The following is a 12657-nucleotide window of genomic DNA, read 5'->3' as shown; positions in this document are numbered from 1 at the left end:
ACTGGATGAATGGATACAAAAACAAGACCCATATATATGCTGTCTACAAGAGACCCACTTCAGATCTAGAGACATACAGACTGAAAGTGAGGGGATGGAAAAAGGTATTCCATGCAAATGGAAATCAAAAGAAAGCTGAAGTAGCAATACTTATATCAGACAGAATAGGCTTTATTTTTTTTTAATTTTATTTATTTATTATTGGCTGTGTCGGGTATTAGTTGTGGCACGCGGGATCTTCATTGCAGCATGTGGGATCTTTCGTTGTGGTGCATGGGCTCTTCGTCGTGGCACACAGGCTTCTCTCTAGTTGTGGCACGCGGGCTTAGTTGCACTGCGGCATGTGGGATCTTAGTTTCTCAACCAAGGATCGAACCCACGTCCCCTGCATTGGAAGGCAGATACTTAACCACTGGACCACCAGGGAAGTCCCAAAATAGACTTGAAAATAAAGACTGTTACAAGAGACAAAGAAGGACACTACATATGATCAAGGGATCAATGCAAGAAGAAGATGTAACAATGGTAAATTTATATGCACCCAAGATAGGAACACCTAAATACGTAAGGCAAATGTTATCAGACATAAAAGGAGACATTGACGGTAACACAGTAATAGTGGGGGACTTTGACACTCCAGTTACACCAATGGACAGATCATCCAGACAGAAAACTAATAAGGAAACACAGGCCTTAAATGACACATTAGACCAGACCGAGTTAACTGATATTTATAGAGCATTCCATCTGAAAGCAGCAGAATACACATTCTTTTCAGGTGTTCATGCAGCTTTCTCCAGGATAGATCACATGCTGGGTCTGAAATCATATCAAGCATCTTTTCCAACGGCAACGCTGTGATATTAGAAATCAACTACAAGAAATAAACTGCAAAAAACACAAACATCTGGAAGCTAAACAATATGCTATTAAACAACCAATGGATCATTGAAGAAATCAAAGAGGAAATCAAAAAATACCTAGAGACAAATGAAAGTGAAAACACGATGATCCAAAACCTAAGGACACAGTAAAACAGTTCTCAGAGGGAAGTTTATAGCAATACAGATTTACCTCAGGAAACAAGAGAAGTCTCAAATAAATAACCTTACACCGAAAGCAGCTACAGAGAGAAGAACAAACAAAACTCAAAGTTAGTAAAAGGAAAGAAATCATAAAGATCAGAGCAGAAATAAATGAAATAGATACTAAAAAAACAATAGAAAAGTTCAGTGAAACTAAAAGCTGGTTCTTGAAAAAGATAAACAAAATTGATAAACCTTTAGCCAGACTCATCAAGAAAAAAAGGGAGATCAATCAAATCAAATCAAAATCAAATTAATAAAGTTAGAAATGAAAAAGGAGAAGTTACAACCAACACCACAGAAATACAAAGGACCATAAGAGACTACTACTACAAGCAACTCTATGCCAATAAAATGGACAACCAAGAAGAACTGGACAAATTCTTCGAAAGGTATAATCTCCCAAGACTGAACTGGGAAAAAATAGAAAATATGAACAGACCAATTACAAGAACTGAAATTGAATCACTAATTTTAAAATTCCCAACAAATAAAAGTCCAGGACCAGATGGCTTCACAGGTAAATTCTACCAAACGTTTAGAGGCACCATAACACCTATCCTTCTGAAACTCTTCCAAAAAATTGCAGAGAAAGGAACACTTCCAAACTCACTTTATGAGGCTACCATCTTCCTGATACCAAAACCAGACAAAGATAGCACCAAAAAAGAAAATTACAGGTCAACATCACTGATGAACATAGATGCACAAATCCTAAACAAAAGACTAGCAAGTGGGCTTCCCTGGTGGCGCAGTGGTTGCGCGTCCGCCTGCCGATGCAGGGGACACGGGTTCGTGCCCCGGTCTGGGAAGATCCCACATGCCGCGGAGCGGCTGGGCCCGTGAGCCATGGCCGCTGAGCCCGCGCGTCCGGAGCCTGCGCTCCGCAACGGGAGGGGCCCCAGCAGTGAGAGGCCCGCGTACCGCAAAAAAAAAAAAAAAAAAAAAAAGACTAGCAAACCAAACCCAATCATACATTAGAAGGATCATGCACCATGATCAAGTGGGATTTATCCCAGGCGTGCAAGGATTTTTCAATATCTTCAAATTAATCAGTGTGCTATACCACATTAACAAATTGAAGAATAAAAACCATATGATCAGGCTTCCCTGGTGGCACAGTGGTTGAGAGTCCGCCTGCCGATGCAGGGGACACGGGTTCTTGCCCCGGTCCGGGAAGATCCCACATGCCGCGGAGTGGCTGGGCCCGTGGGCCATGGCTGCTGAGCCTGCGCGTCCAGAGCCTGTGCTCCGCAACGGGAGAGGCCACAGCGGTGAGAGGCCTGCGTACCGCAAAAACAAAAAAAACAAAACCATATGATCATCTCAGTAGATGCAGGAAAAGCTTTTGATAAAATTCAACATCCATTTATGGTAAAACCTCTTCAGAAAGTGGGCATAGAAGGAAGTTACCTCAACATAATAAAGGCCATATATGACAAACCCACAGCTAACATCATGCTCAATGGTAAAAAGCTGAAAGCTTTTCCTCTAAGATCCGGTCTTAAATGTAAGACTGATACTAGAAAAGTTCTGTATGAAAACATAGGCAGAACAACTCAGACATAAATTGCAGCAATATTTTTTGGTTCTGTCTCCTAGAGTAAAGGAAACAAAAACAAAAATCAACAAATGGGACATAATTAAACTTAAAAGATTTTGCACAGCAAAGGAAACCATAAATAAAACAAAAAGACAACCTATAGAATGGGAGAAAATATTTGCAAACGATAGGACCAACAAGGGATTAATTTCCAAAATGTACAAGCAGCTAATACAACTCAATATAAAAAAAACAAACAACACAATCAAAAAATGGGCAGAGGATCTAGACATTTCTCCAAAGAAGAAATACAGACGGCCAACAGGCACATGAAAAGATGCTCAACATCACTAATTATCAGAGAAATCGAATCAAAACTACAATGAGGTATCACCTCACACCAGTCAGAATGTCTATCATCAAAAAAATCTACAAATAATAAATGCTGGAGCGGGTGTGGAGGTAAAAGAACCCTCCTACACAGTTGGTGGAAATGTAAATTGGTACACCCACTATGGAGAACAATACGGAGGTTCCTTAAAAAACTAAAAATAGAGTTACCATATGATCCTGCAATACCCCTCCTGGGCATATATCTGGAGAAAACTCTAATTTGAAAAGATACATGCACCCCAGTGTTCATTGCAGCACTATTTACAACAGCCAAGACATGGAAGCAACCTAGATGTCCATCGACAGATGAATGGATAAAGATGTGGTATTTATATATGCAACGGAGTATTACTCAGCCATGGAAAAGAATGAAATAATGCCATTTGCATTATTTCATGGATGGACCTAGAGATTATCATACTAAGTGAAGTAAGCCAGACAGAGAAAGAGAAAGGATATCACTTATATGTGGAATCTAAAAAAAAAAAAAAAGAGAGAGAGATACAAATGAACTTATTTACAAACCAGAAAGAGACTCACAGACATAGAAAACAAATTTATGGTTACCAAAGGGGGAGGGGTGGGGAGGGATAAATTAGGAGTTTGGGATCAGCAGATACACACTACTATACATAAAAGAGATAAACAACAAGGTCTTACTGTATAGCACAGGGAACTATATTCAATATCTTGTAATAAACTATAATAGAAAAGAAAAAAGAAAGAATTTCTGGATGTGCCTGGGGGAGGGTGGGCAGGGGCTTTCCCAAGAGTCTGTTACAAGTCAGGGCCCCAGGGGAACTCTTCCCCATGGCTTGTGGGGAGCTGACCACTTCCCCCCGGGCCCAGCCAGCTTCCTCCAAGTTCTATGACTGGGCCGGTACCCATCAGGCCATCAGTGGTCATGACGCTGATGTTTATTGGTCAGTTCGATGTGGTGCTGGCCCCAGGCCTGAAGCCTCACAGCACAGACACAAAGAAAACCCAAAAGAAAATCTGCGAGGTGTGGGAAATTCAAGTGTTTCCTCGGGGCCTCATCTGCCTGGTCTCTGGAGGTTTCTGCCTGTCTGTCGGTCTTTGTCTAAGCCTCTCTGTCTTTTTCTCACACCTCTTTCTACTTGTCTGTAACGTGCTTTCCCTCTCCTGTTTCTCTGCCGCTTTTCTCCTGCCTCTTCCTCTCTGCATCTCATGCTCTCCAATCTTCTGTCACCCTCTGTCTCTGGTTCTCGCCTCTGCCTCTTTTTCTCTTTCTCTCCCAACCCCCTCTGCCTCCCTTCCCCTCTGCCCTGTCCTTCCTCTTCTCCATGCCTGCCTTCCTCTCTCTCCCCTTCTCCTTTTCCTCCCTCCTTCCTCCCCCATCCCTGCCCCCTCTCCCCAGGAGCTCCTGTGCAGAGACCCAGCCGGCCTCTCTGAGAGACAAGGCTCCCCAGGGGCCCAGCAGGAAATGCAGTTTCCCCTCTGACCCTGTCAGCTGGCCTGGGGGGATGCAGCATGCCTCCCACCCGCTCCACTCAGGCAGCCTGTGCAGCCTCCCGGGGCTCAGGAGGGAGGATCTCACTTTTGAGGGGCTCTGAGGACAGCCTTTCCCAGGAGGGTGGAGAGCAGGGAGCTGGGCTGGGGCCGGGGGAGGAGGGGAGGAGAACCCCAAGTTCACTGAGCACCTCCTGGGTGTTGGCACTGCATCAGGGCCTGGGGGCGGGGGGAGCATCAATGGCTACAGTCCCTTTCCAGGAAGACAGAAGGACCCATGAGGGCAAGGAACTGGGGGGCGGAGTGGCACAAACCAAAGCCTGGGGGCAAAGAGTGTTCTCGGCAGAGCTGGGGCTTCCGGGCCAGCCAGGGGGAGAAGAGCCACCCGCATGGATTTGCACCGCTCTTAATATATTTTTACATCCGCTGGATGCCCGTTAGGAGAGGCGGTGTGGTGTGTTAGAAAAGGTCCAGGGGTCAGAGTCAGAGGTCTGGCTTCCGATTCAATTTCCACCTTGCTGCGTGCATGACCTTGGACATGTCCCATGACCTCTCCCAGCCTGTTTCTTCATGTATGAAGTAGGTGCAAAAGACCTGCTCACTGCAGTGTTACAGAGTAGATGGGGGGATTAAAGGAGGGGTTATTGGAGACAGCTCAGAGCCCTGACCCTTGAACCTCGGCCCCGTAGCCACCTCTTCTTTGCCTGCTGGGTACCCTCTGTCCAACTGTGGTGACAGGGGCATGAAATCCCTGCAAAATGTCAAGTTTGTATTTAGTGTCTTTTATAGGCTCTGCTCTGCACCTGCCCCCCTTTCTGATCTCCTAGTTTCATAGAGATCTTTTTTAAAAATTTATTTTATTGAAGTACAGTGCTTTACAATGTTGTGTTAATTTCTGCTGTACAGCAAAGTGACTGTTTTATATATGTACATATTCATACATATATTCTTTTTGTTGTTGTTGTTGCGTTACGCGGGCCTCTCACTGCTGTGGCCTCTCCCGTTGCGGAGCACAGGCTCCGGACGCGCAGGGTCAGCGGCCACGGCTCACGGGCCCAGTCGCTCCGCAGCATGTGGGATCTTCCCGCACCGGGGCACGAACCTGTGTGCCCTGCATCGGCAGGCGGACTCTCAACCACTGCGCCACCAGGGAAGCCCCATATATTCTGTTTCATACTCTTTTCCATTATGGTTTATCACAGGATAGTGAACACAGTTCTGTGCTGTACAGAAGGACCTTGTTCTTTATCCATTCTCTGTATAACAGTTTGCATCTGCTAATCCCAACCTCCCACTCCATCCCTCCCCCACCCCCCTCCCCCTCCCCTTGACAACCACAAGTCTGTTCTCATAGAGACCTTTTGTGGAGGAGTGGTCCCAGCAAAAGCAGCATCAGAGCCACCTGGGAACTTGTTAGGGCACTTAGTTAGTTAGTTAGACCCCTCCCCAGACTAACTAAAGCAGAAACTCTGGGGTGGGGACCCTAGGTTCTAAGGAGCCCTCCAGGGCCTTCCAATGTTCCGTCAATTTGAGAACCCTGGGATGCAGCATCTTCTCGAGGACCCCCACCTGCAAGGTAGATACGGTAATAGTATCCCCGTGGCACAGGTGAGGTTGTGAGGCTCCGGGAGGTGATGGGCTCACCTAAGGCCACGCAGGTAAGAGATGGTAGAGCTCAGGTTGGAACCCGAGAAAAGTCAATGCTCTTTCCACATCGTCCTGCACCTCCACTCCTGGACATTTCCCTTCACAGTGCCACCTGGACACAGGGCCCAGGGCACAGGTGCTTCCAGGGAAGTTCCACCCAGCCACTCCCAGGGCACAGCCCTGCCCAGGGACCTCTCCCTCTTCACCTGCCATGTGTCATCGGGGGGCAGGGCCCTGCATTCGGCTCCAGTCTCAGGGTCTGATAACTAATTTACACTCAAGTAGAAATGGCTGCTAACGTCTTCAGGGGTGCCTGCTGCTTTTTAGGGGCTGTTCATGGTAACCAGGAAGAAAGAGAGCTCATGGCGGGGTTCCAGGCTCCTTGTCAGGAACGTGTGTGTGTTTTGGTGGGAGGGCTGTGGGCCTCCAAGCACAGGCAGAACGGTGTCATGGAAACAGCACAGGCCCTGCCACAGCTGGGTCATCCCTGCCTAGGAGCCTGGGGCAAGGCCACTTCATTTCCCTAAACCTTCATTTGCTTACCTGTAAACAGGCAGGATTCCTATCTGTTCCCTTAGGAGGGTCCATGAGATAGCCTTTATCAGGTGGCCCTCCCCTCCCCGGATTGCCCTGGCAGGCTGCTGTGAGCACAGCCCAACCAGGGCAGAGTCACCCCATGTTATAAAGTAGGCAGGTCCTTTCCTGGGACAGCACTAAGTGCCACCCATCTGTGCCACCTGCCAAAGGACTGCCCGGGGTCTCAGTGCCTGGCAATCCCTGCCTCTGGAAGCCTTCCCTGATGCTGGCCTGAGCTCCCAGCCCGATGGGAAGCAGTGGGGCTGTGTAGAGAACCCTGCGCTGGGAGTCAGGGACCCGTGGTCCGGTCCGGGCTTTGCTACCGACTGTCTGTGTGACCTGGACAATTCCCCGTCCCTCTCTGGGCCTGAAACCTCACCTGAAAAATGAGAGTGAGATGTAAGTGATGGGGAATGAGTAGGATAGTTACACAGGTAGTTGTAGAAGTCCCAGTAGGGGATTACAGATAGAGAGGGAAACCTAGAGAACTTTGGGAGACCACTGTAAGTTAATGATCGCTCAAGAAAGCTATGGGAATGTCGTGGAAAGAACCAGGCTTGCTTAACTATAAAGCCATAAATAAAAGCACGAGATATGCCCCAGGTCATTAAGTGAAAGAAAAAAATGAGGCCTGTGTTCCTCTGGTTCAGAGTTCCTGGTTCCTCAGAGCTCAGCAAAATAATGATCCTTAGGACCAAGGACAGGAATTTAAGGGAAAGGTGACATTCCAAAGTAGGAGAGCCTCCTTAAATGGAAACCTGAGATGAGTCAACATATTTTAGTATATGTTATCACCCTTCTGCTGATTTGAATAAGCACTATGACAGTCCTAGTTTGACCTTAGAGGGTCAAACATTCTCCTGCCCTATACAAAAGAGGAGCTAGTGATGTAAGCCTGATGTCTTCTGGAAGAATGAGGAAGAAGGCAGTCTTCTCCCCCTCCCCCTCTATCCTTTGATTATAAAAATGTAGCCCGCTTAATCCACCGAGCAGAGCCTCCTTGCCTCTCTCACAAGCGTCCTATATTAATAAACTTACTTCTTGCCTATCACTTTGACTCTCGCTGAATTCCTTCTGCACTGAGACACAAAGAACCTGAGCCTCAGTAAGTCCAGAAAGCAGGAGAGTGATTCTAATTAAAAGATCGTGGGTTAAAGTCCCGATCTGGGTTTAAGCTGGGTTCGAGGGGCACCATGAAAAGTCTCGCACTCTCCCGTTCCTGCCATCCAGGCCCCCTCCACAGAAGCAGCTCGTGTTTCCAGTTGCTTCTACAGACATCCTTCCTCTCCTTTTCTCCAGGGATGCATGTTACCCCACACTGTCCTTTACTTTGCTTTTTCCCTTAACGTGTCTTTGCAAGCATTTCATATTAGCACATAAAGAACTCCTTAAATGGAAACCTGAGATGAGTCAACATATTTTAGTATATGTTATCACCCTTCTGCTGATTTGAATAAGCACTATGACAGTCCTAGTTTGACCTTAGAGGGTCAAACATTCTCCTGCCCTATACAAAAGAGGAGCTAGTGATGTAAGCCTGATGTCTTCTGGAAGAATGAGGAAGAAGGCAGTCTTCTCCCCCTCCCCCTCTATCCTTTGATTATAAAAATGTAGCCCGCTTAATCCACCGAGCAGAGCCTCCTTGCCTCTCTCACAAGCGTCCTATATTAATAAACTTACTTCTTGCCTATCACTTTGACTCTCGCTGAATTCCTTCTGCACTGAGACACAAAGAACCTGAGCCTCAGTAAGTCCAGAAAGCAGGAGAGTGATTCTAATTAAAAGATCGTGGGTTAAAGTCCCGATCTGGGTTTAAGCTGGGTTCGAGGGGCACCATGAAAAGTCTCGCACTCTCCCGTTCCTGCCATCCAGGCCCCCTCCACAGAAGCAGCTCGTGTTTCCAGTTGCTTCTACAGACATCCTTCCTCTCCTTTTCTCCAGGGATGCATGTTACCCCACACTGTCCTTTACTTTGCTTTTTCCCTTAACGTGTCTTTGCAAGCATTTCATATTAGCACATAAAGAACTATTTTTAACTTGCTGAATCTAGCTCCCCTTGCTCTATTATGGGAACTCCTTATAATCAAGTCCTTGGGGGCTTCACGAATTGGGCACCTGAACTTGGTGGGCATCCATTCCCAGGCCTGATTCTGAATTGGACTCTGCACATAGCAGGGTTTGGGCACAGTGAAGGATTTCTATCTCCAGGCCTCAGTTACCAAGGTCAGAAATGAAAGGTTCTTGGAGTAGTCCAGGCTACCTCCCTTGTTTGAGGCCCAGAGAGGGAAATGACTCACGCAAGATCACACAGCAAGTCAGGGCAGAGCCGGGGCTAGGCCCTGGGTCTCCTGTCTCCCTGCCAGTTTTTTCCTCATGCTTCTCAGTAGGATAATCATGGGGATCAACAGCAGCTATTCTAAGTCTGAGCTTCTGTGCAGACATCCTTCCTCTCCTTTTCTCCAGGGATGCATGTTACCCCACACTGTCCTTTACTTTGCTTTTTCCCTTAACATGTCTTTGCAAGCATTTCATATTAGCACATAAAGAACTATTTTTAACTTGCTGAATCTAGCTCCCCTTGCTCTATTATGGGAACTCCTTATAATCAAGTCTTTGGGGGCTTCACGAATTGGGCACCTGAACTTGGTGGGCATCCATTCCCAGGCCTGATTCTGAACTGGACCCTGCATGCACCAGGGTTTGGGCACAGCGAAGGATTTCTATCTCCAGGCCTCAGTTACCAAAATAAGAAGTGAAAGGTTCTTAGAGTAGTCCAGGCTACCTCCCTTGTATGAGGCCCAGAGAGGGAAATGACTCACGCAAGATCACACAGCAAGTCAGGGCAGAGCCGGGGCTAGGCCCTGGGTCTCCTGTCTCCCTGCCAGTTTTTTCCTCATGCTTCTCAGTAGGATAATCATGGGGATCAACAGCAGCTATTCTAAGTCTGAGCTTCTGTGCACAGGAACAGACACTCAGGGAGCCAGAAACAAAGGGCTTCACGTTCCGCGAGGGGAGGAGGATCCACAGAGTAGCTGGGCGCTCCCTGGCTGGCGTATTCGGTGCTCGGTATGACCCACCCAGAACGCTCGGCTAATGGTAATCATAATAATAATGGCAGCTACCAGTGTCAGATGCTTATACTGTTGGCTGCTTTACAGGACTTGCCCTTTTTGAGCCTCACAAGGGCCCTGCAAGAAAAGTGTCATCACTCCCATTTCCCCCTGCTGGATAGTGAGGCGCAGAAAAGGTAAATAATTTCATCATTTGCCAACATCCCCAAACTACGAAGGGGCAGCGCTGGGATTTTAACCCAGGTGTGTTTCACTCAAACTTTCCACCGGGATTATTAACACTTATCCATATATTCGCGCCATTTTTCAGACGAGAAAACTGAACGCTTGTGACAAACCCTCTCCCTGAGACTACTTTAGGTGTACAAGGGCCCAAAGCAGGAACAAACTTCCGGTCGCTGTGGCCCACAGGATAAAGGCCAGACCCTCACGGGCTCCTCCCTTGACCTTTGATGCTCACTGTGACCCTGCCTCAGCCCACTTGTCCCAGCTCGTCTCCTGACGTTCCGGCCGCCACCCTAACAGGCCACCCCCTCTCCTTGCCTCCACACTTCCCCGCTGGGACACTTTGGGTCAAGTGGGAAAAGTCAGGTAGAAGAACTAGGTGCAAATATCTGTTCCGTTACCTGCTGTGTGACCTTGGGCAAGTCACTTCACCCCTCTGAGCCTCCCTTTCCTCAGCTGTAAAGTGAAGAAAGGTCTAAGGCCTAAGTCTCAGCCTAGCGCCTGCCTGCCACACTGTAGACTAATTAATGTGCGATATTTGAAGGAAGGAAGGAAGGAAGAGGGGTATTTATTGTGCCCCCAAGGTGACACTGAGGGAGACACTGGGGATAGTGTGGTGAACACGCTGCTTTGCTGGAGATGTTTCTCGAATGGGCGGCGGATGTGGTTAATGGCAGCAGGAGGTGAAGTAACTGGGGCTTTGTAACCGTGGGCAGGATCCCCCACCCCCCCCCCACCCCCCAACCCCAGCCCAGCGGAGCCGATGACCTTGGGCCAGGAATGAGGGTGGGGAATTACCCTAATGTGACAGCCGCCCCCCCGCCCCTCCCACCCCATTCACTCAGCTGCAAGTGGTGGGAGCCTGAATTCTTTTACAGGCCACCCTGGTTCTCCCTTGCGTCCCCAGCGCTTAGCAGTTGGAGGAGGCGAGGCCGGGGGCCCTCAGAGAAGGCCGGTGAAAGGAGAGGCCTTTACAGGCCGCACCCCGCGGCGAGGCCCAGCCCAGCGGCCCTTGGCAGTGCTGGGCCCGCCTGGACTCTCTACCTGCCCGCGGCGCCCCCCAAACCGGCAGCACCTGACCTGAAATTCTCGCCGTGGCATCCCTCACGCCCTGGCACAGCCCCTGTCCCCACAGACACCCTCCTCCCTCCATACAAGCCAGCCTTGCCTTCCTCTCTTCCCAGATCTTACCCCGCACCGCGTCACCAAAGTCCTCTGAACCCCGACCTCCACTGTGTATCGTGGTCATTTGTTTCTCTTGCCGCCTTGGCCTCCACGTGGCCTCCCTCGAGGGTGGGGCCGCAGACTGCCTCCCTTTGTGCCCCTGGCCCTCAGCACAGGCCTAGCGCTTAGGTGGACCATGCGGGGGAGAAATGAGAGAATGAATGAATGAATGAACGGGAAGGGTGGTGGCCTCTCGGGGGCTGTGGTTCGCCTCCCAGAGGTGTTCGCATCCTCATCTGGGAAACCTGCAAATATGCTGCCTTATAAGGCAAAAGGAACCTTGCGGGTGTGTTTAAGTTAAAGATGCAGCGATGGGAAGAAATTCCACTGCGGACCACAGCTTCAGCCTGGGCCTGAATGTTCTGCCGGCCCTTCCTGATGGCCTGCCTTGCAGATTTCAGACCTGTCTGGACAGCTCCCACAGCTGCAGGAGCCAGGCCCTTATCATCAGTCCATCCATCACTCAGTACTGTCCACTGAAAAAGAGCACACCCTGAAAGGTGAGAATTATGTTATATTCGGTGACCTTACTGAGACGACAGCCTGAGAGACAGCCTCTGGGGTAGCTCTGAGGGACTATTGCAAAGAAGTAAAGGAGGAGCCAAGATATAGGAGTTTTTGCTGAAAACAAACACACAAACAAACAAAAAACAAACAACAAAAAACACATGTAGTCGAACATCAAAAGATTACTGCTAACCACAAACTTATGGTTTCCTAAGGGGAAGGGGCATGGAGGGATAAGTTAGGGGTTTGGGATTAACATATACCCACTACTATATATAAAATAAATAATCAAGGACCTACAGTATAGCACAGGGAATTGTACTCAGTATTTTGTAATAAACTATAAGGGAAAAGAATCTGAAAAAGAATATATATATATATTCTTTTTATATATGTAAATGAATCACTGTGCTGTATACCTGAAACACTATATATATACGTATATATATACATATATACGTATATATACGTGTATATATACGTATATATATACATATATACGTATATATATACGTATATATATACATATATACGTATATATACGTATATATATATATATATATATATATAATATTTATTTATTTATTTGGTTGCATCAGGTCTTAGTTGTGGCATGCAAACTCTTAGTTGTGACATGCCTGTGGGATCTAGTTCCCTGACCAGGGATCGAAGCCAGGCCCCCTGCACTGGGGAGCACAGAGTCTTATCCACTGCGGCACCAGGGAAGTCCCACTGACACAATGTTGTAAATCAACTCTAATAAAAAAAATCGATGCACACAAAAGCCAGAAATTTCTATGTTCGCTTCTTTCTGGCTGATAATGGAGGCCTTTGGAGAAATGCTCAGAGGGGCAACATGGAGGGATAAAGAAATATAAGAGCAAGAGAGATCACATCTGATGGTATGTCACAGCAT

Source organism: Physeter macrocephalus, chromosome 6, assembly GCF_002837175.3.
Source record: "Physeter macrocephalus isolate SW-GA chromosome 6, ASM283717v5, whole genome shotgun sequence".
NCBI lineage: Eukaryota > Metazoa > Chordata > Mammalia > Artiodactyla > Physeteridae > Physeter > Physeter macrocephalus.
This window is presented reverse-complemented; position numbering follows the sequence as displayed.